This window comes from Parus major, chromosome 3, assembly GCF_001522545.3.
Source record: "Parus major isolate Abel chromosome 3, Parus_major1.1, whole genome shotgun sequence".
In the NCBI taxonomy this organism is placed as follows: Eukaryota; Metazoa; Chordata; class Aves; order Passeriformes; family Paridae; genus Parus; species Parus major.
This window is the reverse complement of record NC_031770.1, coordinates 22,614,277-22,626,510: the sequence shown is the minus strand read 5'-3', so window position 1 is coordinate 22,626,510 and position 12,234 is coordinate 22,614,277. Positions and strand designations below refer to the sequence as shown.

The 12,234-nt window shown below is 42.1% G+C and overlaps 1 protein-coding gene across 5 annotated transcripts in view; it reads left to right on the top strand.

Moving 5' to 3' along the window:
• The first annotated feature begins 292 nt into the window (after positions 1-292).
• TRERF1 (transcriptional regulating factor 1) overlaps positions 293-12,234 on the top strand; it is a 76,597-nt gene continuing 64,655 nt past the window's right edge. For 2 of the 5 annotated variants that reach the window (XM_015621962.3, XM_015621960.3), the window contains exons 1-2: positions 293-377; positions 4,439-4,494. The gene's annotated coding sequence lies outside the window, so the exon portion shown is untranslated. The remainder of the gene's footprint in view (positions 378-4,438; positions 4,495-12,234) is intronic. The other 3 variants (XM_015621961.3, XM_015621957.3, XM_015621959.3) reach the window with 2 other exon arrangements.

Below are 12,234 nucleotides of genomic sequence, written 5' to 3'. Positions count from 1 at the left end.
CAGAGTCCTGCATAGCCCAGCGCTGTGGTTTGCATAAAAGCAGCCCCTTGAAGACCCTGTGGTCTCATGTTCTGTCAGCAACTCTGTGACTGACTTTCACTTTCCCTACAGTAGGAGAAGAGATAGAGAAGAGAATTTGCCATCAGTTTTCTCTCTCTGCATTTTTCCAGACAGTTTGGCCTCAACAAATTGTACAGCCTCCCTCTTGTCTGCGTGGGAGAGTACAGACTGCTGCTGGCGGCAAGGAGAGATTAACATTCATCTGTTCTCTCCCCGCTCGCTTTTCCATCCCGTGGGCATGGGAGACTTACGAATGTTCCGCTCCTTTGGGGTGTGTTTCTACCGACTGCCCTGATGGGAAGACCACAGAGACGCCGGTAAGGTTGTGCAAGTTTCACATTGCTGATTAAATAGGCACATGAGGAAGTCAAATGTAGTGTTTCCCTAGAAGAGGTCAGAGAGGAAGATGGAAGGACTGCCACAAGCCTTAGGTTGCTCGACATCTCCTTTTCCAGAGTCTGTGCACACTGAAGGCTTCATGCAAAGTCTGCCTCCTCGCTTGGGTCTTCCATGAAAAGTGTGTTTTGACACACTTTGAAAAGTCTGTTCCAAGCAGAGATACTAACTTCTTTGATGTTTACTCTCTGTTTTAATGTTGCACGTATAGCCAGAAAATCTGATGGGGAATATGGGGAAAGAAATGATGGGAGGGGTTTGTTTATTTTTGAGGGTTTTTTTAAGGAAACTTTTTTCTGATGTAGAAGCTGAAGTTGATACTGTATAAACGCGTACAGTATCAGTCCAAAGCAATGGTTGGTAACATTCAGATGTAAGATGAGGAGTTTTACTTTCACTTTGAGGCATTGTGAGGGACCAGGAAAGGTTTTGCTAACTCGTCTTTCTGAATGACCCTGCTGCGAGGGGAGCTCTCAGCTGCCATTGTCCTTTGGTACCCGTTTGCCCTACCTAGGAGTCAGGTACCATGGTGGGTTCACACCATGAAGAATTATGTATCTGCTTGCTCCTGCTTCCCTCTGCACGACACCAGCCTGCCTGTGCAGGAACAGCAAGGGCCTCGTTGTCCCGAGCATCTTATGATGCTGCCAAATTACGGGGTCTTTCTCAAGTAAGAGCCAGATATCCTTTCTCCTGCTACTCCCTGTCCTAAATGGGGAGTGGCTGATAGTCAGCATTTACTAATTTAGCACTGTGGAAGGTTTGTTCTTGATGAAATGGAGTTGGGAGGTCTTGCTCCTTCTTCACTTAGTAGTTCCTGCAAGAGAGGGGGCGGTAGGCTTCTTCCCATCATTTCCAGTGCTAGCCACTGCCTAGTGGGATGTGATGAGCCAAGTGCCACCACCACTGGCCTGGAGGTGATGGAGCTGCCAGTATGGACAGAAGTTGTGGGAGCTGCAGAATCTGGGGATTACGAGTGGGCAGCCAGCACCTTGCATGATGTGGTGAAAGTGTAAAAATGTGGTAATTTTTTGAACGGTACAGTGAGCATTTTACCTGGGGTAGCTTGTGTATTGCTTACAGTGGCAGGGAATTTCTACAGAGCTTGTTTGAACTTCTGAAAGGATGTTGCTAACAGGCATCAAGTGTAGTGAGGTCAGTACAAGAAGAACAAAACCTCCCATTCAGATAAAAGCAGGGAAGGGGAAATACTGCCACGTGTGGGACTGCTTCAGGCTGAACTGGTCCATGCAGCAATTTGTGCAGCTCTACAGAAACGTACTATGGGTTTGAGCTTCCCAGCTTAGACAGGTCTATGTTCATGTTCCAGGCTTTGGGAAAGCAGGAACGTCACCATCTGTGTCCTACTTCATTTGAAAAAGAAAATTAAAAAAAAAAATCTTGAATGCCAGCCATCTGCTGATACTGCATCCAAACTTTATCCCGGTATCTGGGGGCAGAGGACGAAGATAGTTTCATAGGGAGAGGCACCATTCAAAGAGAAAGAGCAGCCTGTACCTGGGGTGCTCCTGGATCCAGAAACCATCAGAGGAGCATGGGCAGGATGGCTTGGCATCTCAGTCCAGCCACTTCCTGGAATACCAAAACAGTCTAGCCTAGAGAGAGTAAATCTGCGTCCCATCCTGCCGACAGTCTGCAGCACTTGGTTTATGGGTTATTAAAGCAGATTTGAGCATTTCTGTGAAGTGGATCCCCAGTGATGGATGGTTAAGGGCCACCATATTGATGTTTGACACAAAAAGATACGTCACTTTTTTCCTTGTAGCCTGGTCATCGGTCATAATGTTGTTTCAGAAATACGTTGGGTTGTGGTTTTCTACAGCCTCCTATGAAAATAGGCACACAGTCTCAGTGGGAGCTAATATGGGCCCTTGGCTGGACACAGGCTTCTCTTAAATTCTTAAAACTTAAATTTTGCTTCTCTTAAATTCTTAAAACAGATCTTCCCCAGCAAATGCCCACTGAATTTTATGGTTATGAAGGTGCTTTTTCTGAAGTCAGTATGTCATTTTAATATGTTGTATTCTCTTCTCTGTATTACATCAGTTGAGTGCTGCTTCTGTCCTGGTGGCTCTGTGTGAATGTGAACACAAGGCAGTAGACAGTTAAAAAAAAATCCATTAATTAAAATATTTACATTGGAAGCTGCAAAACATTTACTCTTTGTGTAAAACAAACTTCCCCATTGTTCTTGTATGATTGCTACAGTTGCTCTGAAAATAGCCAGGAAGAGGTTGTGCTCTGAGGAATTTTACTGGGTTGGCAGGGGACTACGAGGGTAGGGATTCTGAAGTGGGCTCTTGGTCAGTGGCTGTCTTTTGTTCAAATCTTTCTGTAATGTGAACAGAAGATTTTTTTTCCTAAGGAAAAACCAAAAAAACTAACCAAACAAATAAAAAAAACCCAAAACAAACCTATAGTGGTGTAACTGTTGTCAAATTATTCTGATAATGCAAAGAAAATTAATGATCATCAGTAGAATCTGAGAAAATAGTATTTACAGGATGAAAGGTTTATTTTTTATCACTTAGTGTGTACTAGTGTACACTTAGGGGGAAAAAGGAGGCACCCCAGAGCTAGCAGTTTGGACCCTGGCTGGGGACCCACATGCCACCATCCCATTTTGCTGGTGGGGAAATGGTAGTGCAGTGTGGTGAAGGATGTCACCTCTGCCTGGCACTGAGCACCTGTGGGTTCCTGCTGGGGTCTGTTGGCATCATGGCTACAGCTGCTTGGTGTTGAAAGAAAACCAAGTGAGGGGTGTACCTGTTTTTTTACTTTAGGCACAGGCGTAACTTTAATAGCATCACTACAGGAGAGGTAGGCAAACATGAAAACTGTTTGCTTCAAATCCTTTAATTTCTGCTGTATCTCCCCCCAGGTAACTGGATTGAAAAATCAAGCATTTTTTGTTAGATTTTTTTAGTAGTATTCTCTTGTGTTCCCTTTCACCATTGCACATTTCTGACATTTTCCACTCTGGCACGGGACTAACAGGCTTCTGGACTTTGTGGGCAGGACACTGAAGGGGCTAAAAGAGTGTGAAGGGATTGGTTTGGTTGTTTTTTTAGGTCCTTGATTCACACTTCTCACTCTAGGCAGACTCTTAGAGATTTTCAGGTTGCCAGATGGAGGTCTCTCTTCTGCCCTAGTGACTCGTGGGCTGGCTGGATTGCAGGTCATGTCGTCTCTTCTTAACAGTGCTGTGGTAAAGTGTTTGTTCAAGCCTGAGTCTATCCAGACTGTAAATTTTATTAACAATTTTAAGGTTGCAGATTTGTTGGTCAGGTGTGTGGTATTCTTTCCTCTGATCCCAAGACTGTGTCATATTTACCTATATTATAAAAACACCTTGATTGCTTTGAAAGGTTGGTCTGTAAAGGAGTTAGGAAATTAAATGTACTTGACTGGGGTAGGCATCATTTAAACTTGAGCATGAGAGTTTTGTTCCATCCGTTTCTTGCATGCTTTACTGTTTCTTAAGAGAGGCTGCATGCTGACAGTTTCTTGGCCTGGAGATAAAAAGTGCTGCTTACCCAGGTTTGATAGTCTGATGGAAAATTGTCTCCACAATGTATAACACCACTGGGATTATTTCTAGCCATTACCGTTGGTCTCATTTTACAACTGTTCACATTATGTAATTTGATGCTCATTTAATTTAATGAGAGGATGCTGCAGACTTACTTATGACTCTGCAGGACAGTCTGTATGCTTTGGCCACCTCTGTTAGCCCTGCCAAAGGAGGAAGAGCATGCTTCTTACAGGACATGTTACAACATCTTTAATACCTTTATTATCCACGCTTCCCAGATTGCCGGCAATGGGAGGGCGACTTGCCTGGGGTGTAGATTATACTGGAATGGCAGGAGAAGTTTAACCTTTTTTTTTTTTAACTGCTTATTAGACTTCTGTTACAAGGTTATCAGGAGGTATTAATGGGCTTTTCCTTTTGTTGCAGATGGAATTTCATGAATTGCTGTATTTTGAATAGGACGAAGAGATGTGTCTCATAAGGTAAGAGAGAGGGTAAGATAAACATGTTCGTACACAAAACTGTCACACTATTTGGTTTTTTGGGTTGAGCATAATTTTTTTTCCCCTGGCAGAGCCCTGCAAATAATTGTGATGATTATTTTTAAGTTAAATCTGCCTCTGAGCAGAGACCATCTCTGTTCCATACAGCTTCTGACCAGTTCTTTCTCCTGGTGAACTGATGTACAAAGGCCAGAAGACAAAATGGGATGCCCTTGCAGACACAGGGGTTAGCAAGATAGTCCTGCTATTATTTTAGAGTTTTTTTCTTTTTAAGTGACAGAGGATGTAGAGAAGTATTGCTTTAGTTTTGAGATGTTGCCTCCCCCCACATCCCCACCCCAGGTATTTAAAAGTTCAAAAGATCTTCGAGCTGTTTTAACTGCTACACTTCAAAACTTGTTTTTCTTGTTGCAGTATTTTCAAATTTGGACTGTTTTTTTATCAGGACAGAGTATATATAAGTAGAAATGTTCTAAATTTGAGTTTGAAATTAATATTTGCTGTCACTAATGTGCTGAAGGAAGCTGCAAGTTTCCTGATTTTTTAAAATTTATCTTCTAATGGCATTTTTAAATGGTAGTGTTTAGGTGGATACCATTTTCTTTTTGGTTTCTCCTTTAGAAGTTTCCGCTGTTAGAGAGGAGTAGGTGTCGCTAAAACTCTTAGGAGTTGGGAGAACCATATTCAAACAAGAAACAGCCAAGCATAAAAGTGGTATTACCTAGGGATTGTCACTGTCTTTCAATGTACAATCCACAGTGCAACTATACAGCTCTATCACTAGTTTGTTTGATTTTTGTCTCACCCTTCTTCCTGAGTTCTGTACCTTTTACAGGCCTCAAAAATCCCTATTGTTCTTTTTGGCTCTTTGCAGGAAAATGTCATGGAAACAGCTAAATGCATGATGCCATTATATGAGAATCAGGACTAAATTATTTTTTCCTTAGATTCAGACATTTAGCTCTTGTAGAAGCTCTTGAGTTTTCTTGGTTTGTCAGGGGTTTATTTGTTCTCTTTTCATATAAGTTTTATTTTCCAAGTAGAGTTAGCCTTTGGAGGGTGGCTGCTCAGGCAAGAGCTGAAAACTTTGAATGACTCTTAGCACTGTGTGGTGTATGCAAGATTCAAGCCACTTGGTGGCTGCCTGGCTTGTTTGGTTTTTTGCAAGTGTTAGACATTTTGTCCATTCAAACCACCCTCTTTTATGCTACTGTTGGATCATGTTATGAATATTTTATCTAAAGGCTTACTCTCTACACGAAGGTGGTCTTGTGTGTTGGTAAAACCCAGCTCTCCAGGTGAGAGAGCTTGCAGTGTGCGGCACTGTTACACAAAGCACCTCGCACACATACCTCGTTTGTTATGTAAACAAGCTGCTTCACTTGCACGTGTTCCAACCAGTCCTCCTATACTCCAAGAATGGGTAATTAAAATTGTTTTCAGCACTTCTTAGAGTTTTCAGGCAACGTGCACTGGCACCCCTCTGCATCGCTCTGTCGCACCGTGCCAGCGGTGCTGCTGTGGCTGGAGGCCAAGCGGTGCCCACTGTGGCACTGCCACTCTGTGCTCTTGTTGAAAAGAAGCATAGCCAGAATGGGACAGGTAGAAGTGCTCGTGTTCAGGCAGCTTTGTTCAGATTCAGTTCATTGAGAAGTCTGTTTGTCCAGTGTCAAAGCAATGCTGGGGACTTCGGTGTGCGTCAGCAATCGGGACTGGACAATTTGGTGAGACAACAATTTAGTTACTCAGCTGCTAGTATTTCCTGAAGACATTATTCTCATGTATTATATATGTATTATATAGTGTACATATATTACACTGTTTAATTTTATGTACTGCTCTCTTCTGTGGAGTAAATATTGACAAATCTGTGTGCTGTAGCATGGGCAGGTCTTGTAGCAGAGCTCCTTATTGCTGTTATACTCTCTCTCCCAGGACAATTTCACTCTCTTCTTGTCTTGTAAAACAACCAATGAGGAGGCTATGTTTCTAGCAAGTTTTGCAATTTGAGGCCATGATACCTCCTCTTACCACTGCTTTATTGCCAGCCCCAGCCATGTGCAAATTGTAGGGTAGATCCCAGCAACTGGACTGGCATTAAAGTGAGATTCTGTGATGAAGAAGTAGCACTTTCCACTGGCTGTTGTCTTTCACCTCTAAATTAAATACTCTGTCCTCATTTTGTATGATACCTTCTCAGTAAAATTCAATTCTAAGCTAGGAATGGGTGTATCTTGCTCCCTTTTCTCTGAGAGGGCTTTGTTTATCCTTTCCCCAGCAGCCTGGGCTGGAGAAATGCTACTGTCCCCACTCCTGGTCCTCCTGTGTTGCAAGAGGTGTCTGTTCTGGTCACGTTCCTTCTCAAGGCTGCAGGTGTCACTCATTCTTTCAACTGTCCCTAGCTTCTAAAGATGTCATCAATGTTATGTCACTTATCTCATTTTTTAACCTTCTGTTCCCTTTCTGGATTCTCTCTCCTCATTTACATTTGTATTTTCATCCTTCCAGAGAGGCACCTGGATTCTGCCCCAAACATGCACTCATCTCTTGACTGTGCCTCCTATCAATGTTTTTCTTTGGTTACTTAGTTTGTATGGATATTTCCTGACCCATTCCCTTCTGTTCCTTCTTCTGCAGGAGTCAGTCATATTTCTTGCTGCCATTGCAATTAAAGGGGTTTAGATCCCATTTAAAGCAACAATAGATGGTCCAGTCTGTGCAGAAATAATCTTGTTTTAATGCCAGCCATGGTGACTTCCTTGTAATGGCTGGCTTTTGGCATCTGTTCTACTGATTACGTGGCGGGGTAGAATAAAAAAAATGAATAATAGCTCTTTTGATATTCCTGAAGCCTAGTGATGAAATTATGAGACTTGGCAAGCTTGCAGCAATGTTGATGGGTCTCAGACCTCTCAACCAATACTTTCTTTTCCTTCTCCCCTACTTCCCTGTGTCTTTATCTTGCTCCAAGCAACCCTGAGTCCTTGGGAATTGCAAGCCCGGTTTCGCATGAGGTCTGCCCGATAGCTCAGATTATAAATATAAAATCATTCTATAAGGCCTAATCTATTTTCGGAGGTACGCTTATGAGATAAAAATTACTTTGATCGCTGAAACAGCATTGTGTCATTTTTGAGAGGAAATGACAAGAAAGTAACTGTTATCAGGCTTATTTTCACCCACTGTTAGCTTAGACCTGACAAATGGTGTCTGCAAGGTCTCTTGTCTTAACAGTTCCAAATTAGGTTGCCAATTAATACTGACTATCTAAAAAGCACTAGGTTGATGTATATTCTATTATTAATAGCTGTTAATGATCTTCATAATAGTAATCTGTTTTGCAAACATTTTCTGGTTGTTCTTTTCTAACGAGTCTTGGCAGTGAAACCCCCGGTTTTACACATGCAGAACCACAGTAACTCGTTGAAGTGTTTGTGTGGGTTTTGGTATTTTTTTTTTAATTTTGGGTGTGTTTGTCTTGTTTACTGGGAGTAACGCTTGATTTTGATGAGACCAAATGGAGGCAAAGTCCAGAAATTACTTCTGTCCAAACTGGTACATTGCGGTTTCTTCTTGTGTTAATGTAGGTCAGCACAAAACACTTTCATCACTGCTAGATGAATTTTAATAATTTCCTTTGACATGGCCAGTGAATACTTTAGTCTCTACAGAAGCCATCTTAGGATAACTTAAACAATAAGAAAGCTAATTTGAATAAAACGGTAACAGGTAATTTGAGTTTCTTTTCTTGTGTTATTTAGCTGTTATGTCACAATTTGTGGAAAGTACCTGGAAAGCACAAGGAGAAAAATGGGAAATCTCATGCATGAGGAAAAGCCTCTAGATAAGAGTGTGTAGGGGGAGAATATATACATAAATGTAGACATCAAGGTAAATGCTTTTTCCTTTTCTTTTTCTTCCAGAAAATTTGAATATTTGCGCAATCTGATGTTGCAAGTTTTAAATGCTTAACACTTCTAAAAGAATAAATTACTTCAGTGCCTGAATTTATAGATAACTGTCAGCTTCAAAGGATCAAGTGAGTTGGAAGGAATGTCTGGAGAGCTCAGTTTAGGCAGGTATCAGGCAGAATATAGAAATGAGGGGAGTATATCCAGCTAATATAACAGACACCTAGATGTAATTTTATATATGAATTAAGACCACTTGTGCTACAAAAAGCAGGTTTCTGTTGTTCTGCTTTTAGTGTAAATGTAGGATACTCACTTCCCCCTCCACATCTCTCTCACACTGAGTTTCCCAAACTGCTTGTTAGCAGAATTGTGTTGCTTCTGTAAAAATTAAGAATTTAAATTCACCTATTTAATACTTTTCCAACTACCCTTACAAAAAGGACTGCCTTTGGCTTTGGAATATCCTTGTTGTGTGCTGGCTGGCTCTGTAAGATATAAGTAACTTTACACTCTTGACTAAACAATTAAGAGAAACTGAAATCAGCACATTAAAGCTATAGGGATGAGATGGAAGCATCCATTTCAGCTTCTGCTTTGTAATGAACCGGTCTGAAATTCCCCTTGGAGTGTGTAAAGCACAAAGATGAGGAGTACTTGAGGTGTGCAGTCTCTGGGGTGCTTGTTGCCTGTCTTTCACTCCATCCAGTGAGCCAGGGCACAGCATTAAACCTGGCCAGAGCCACTGGCTTAGACTTTTCCCTAGGGTTATTTTTCTGACCCAGGTTCTCTGGGCTTTGTGGGCACAGGAGGGGTGCCAGGGGGCTTCTCCTGGGGATTGCAGCTTCCCCTTTGGGGTGGGCACCCACTGGAGCAGGACTGTGGGGTGATGGGAGCGTCAGTGCTGGAGCGAATCCCTGAGCCCACCACCCTGGCTGGACACCCTCCTTTCATCCTTCCTTGGTGTTGGTGGTGTGGCTGGGAGATGGGAGTGGGGAGCAGGTGACCTGCCCCTGCAGCTGTGGACTGGCTGCCAATTTCAGTGATTGAAAACAGTGCTGGCAGGCAGAAATTTCCAACTGCAGCTCTGCTAATGACTGGTGTTGTGGTTTTGGGCAACTCCCTTGGTTGTCTTTGAGTCAGCTCCCCTTTCAGTAAAAAGAGGATGATACTTACTGCTGAGGTGATTAATTATTGTTCTTCAGATGTCAAAAGTCCTGCCATTTATTCTTACCCTTGGCACGGAGAACCTTCTCTGCTTTTGTTAGGCCTGGCTCCGAGAAGATGACAGCTTGTAGGGACTACTTTGTTTTGTTTTTTCCTTTTTTACCTGTTGATTTAGGAAATGGATATGATTGACTCAGCACCAAAATACCAACCACCACTACCAATCTTTTGGATCTTGGCCCCCTCCCTTCCTCTTCTCCTTTCTCTCAGCATCTCCTCTTGACTGTCCATTGTTCATATCAAACCTTTCCTAAATTAAAGACAGGGTGCCAGATAGAGTTAAAAGGAAAATTTTACTTGAGGTTCCTAGCACTGAGGCTAAGGGTTTGCTAATGGTGTACTGGTGAGATACAGAAATGTTCTGCTTTTTTCTCTGAAACCTGTTCCGTGTGACAGTTGTGCAGTTTCCAAGCTCAGACTTGGCCACCAACTTCAGACATGCTAGTAACTTGCTGATTTTTAAAAAATATGTAAAATAAACAAGTCTAAAAATAGCATTTAGGGGAGTGGCTGAGTGAAAAATTTCAAAATTCACATATGAGATTAAATTTAAACTTACCCTCCCCCTCTAGATATTTTAGGAAAAGTATTAGTTAGGGTACCCAGGCAAAGCTCAGAGAACACCAGAAGTTCTAACAGCTAGTTTGCTGTTAATCTCCCACAAAAAATGTGTTGTCTGGGTTCATGAGAGACCTGCAGCTGCAGGTGGTAGCTTCCTGCTCCGGGTGGAAGAGAGAATATATTGAAGGGGCTGAGAGCTCTCCCTGTTGTGCCCATTGGGGTGGTGGGGCTGTGAGGAGCAGGCAGCTCTCAGTGCTCCCGCTGGGTGCCTGTCTGCAGCCTAGCACACTAGGTGGGACTCTGGTGGCCCTCCTGATGCTCAGACAGTAGCCAGGGCTCTGGTGACTTGTGGACTTCATAAACCCCAAGGAATGGGCTTGAGTTCTAGAAAACATAGTCTTTGAAGAACATTCAAAGGCTTCTGTCCATAAAATAAGCATCTGGTGTCAGTTCATCCTGTCCTGCTAGAGCACATCATGAACTCTCACTCAGTGATTTCTATAGTCAGTCCATAACTTCTGGTGTTACCTTACAGAAACATCCTTTTCTGACTGTAAATAACAGTAGGAGGCCTGCCCCGTTTTTGTTTTTTCTTTTAGTATTGTCTCATCTTTGTTTCTCTTTTGTTTCTCTCTTATCCATGGATAGTACCTGGATGCAGCATAATGCATCGTGCTTTTGTTAAATACAAGCTGCTGTCAGGCAAAAAGTGGAAAGAGACATAGATGGATGTCATAAGCTTTGTTTCTCAAACCTGACATTTCCATCCTTGGAAATCACTTCCTGTGCCTCATTTATCCACGCAAAAATTTGAACCTCCAGTACCAACTAACATTAGGTAGAGCAGGAGAACAGTAGATTGCTGTCTGTCTGGAGCTCTGGAAAAAGCCTTGAGTAGCCTGAACTGAGGCCTTGGAGCACTTTGAAGACAAATGAACTTTGATTTGAATATTCTAACGGTGTGTAGGGAGCAGCAGGTGCTTCTGAAGAGTTGTGCTCCCAGAGCCATACTTGCTGGAGTTACCTGAATGCAGAGGTCTGTGTTTGTGAATTGATAGCACTTCTGAATTGGAAAAGATGTAAATGCTGAAGGAATTTTACAAGATTTTAGTCAGCTGAATTAGATAGAAAGTGGTTCTTGGAGAAACTGCATTTAGCAAGCTTGCTGTCAATGAGTTTTTGAGCATACTACGCATCATATCAATCAACTGTAATTATGTACAGTCAGGCAGAAGAGATTAATTCTGAGTTCTTCAAAACCTTTTCATCTGACCAGAAGCATCTTTTGGGAGCCTAGCTTTGGCTAGTGTATTCTTTATCTTCTGAGTAAATTTTGGTAGAGACACTTGGCCATTTTGTTAGTAAGTCACTGATAACCATTATCCTCTTGGATAAGCCAAATATGCAGACTGTTTAAACTCTTGATATAAGATGTATTCTCTGAATCTTCCACTGTTCTTGTGGTATTTTCTTTTCCAGAGTGAACAGACCAGAAATGCATGTTGCCCTTGTTGTTACTGTTTTTTAGATAACACTCTCCCTCCCTGCCTTGCCTTACACAAAATAATGCTCTTATCCATCCAGAGGTTATGCTTGCTCGCTTAGCTGCAGATTTGTGCAGGAGATTTAGTGTCTAGATGGTGTCCACTGTAACCCTCAGTCATTTTTTATAGGATTGCTTGGGGATATCTCTTGGAGTTCTTTTTTTAATTCCTAGAAGTTTGTAATTCTGTGTTATGACTGTATTAAAACAGAGCTGCTGCTCTGACAAACTATACCTAGCTAAAAGTATATTTTATCAGAAAGTAGCCTTTACTAGTTTTTTGCTTACCATTGCTCCAGGTTTCACATTCTGTACAGATGACAAGAATTGGTTTCATATTTTCCTTCTGATCCCTGGTAATGGCAATGGACAGCATCCCATCAGGCCCCCAAAATACCAAGAAAAAAAATACAAGAGGAAGTACATGGTGTCATTACAAATAACACAGGATTTTGTATCACTGAACTTCTTGTACTC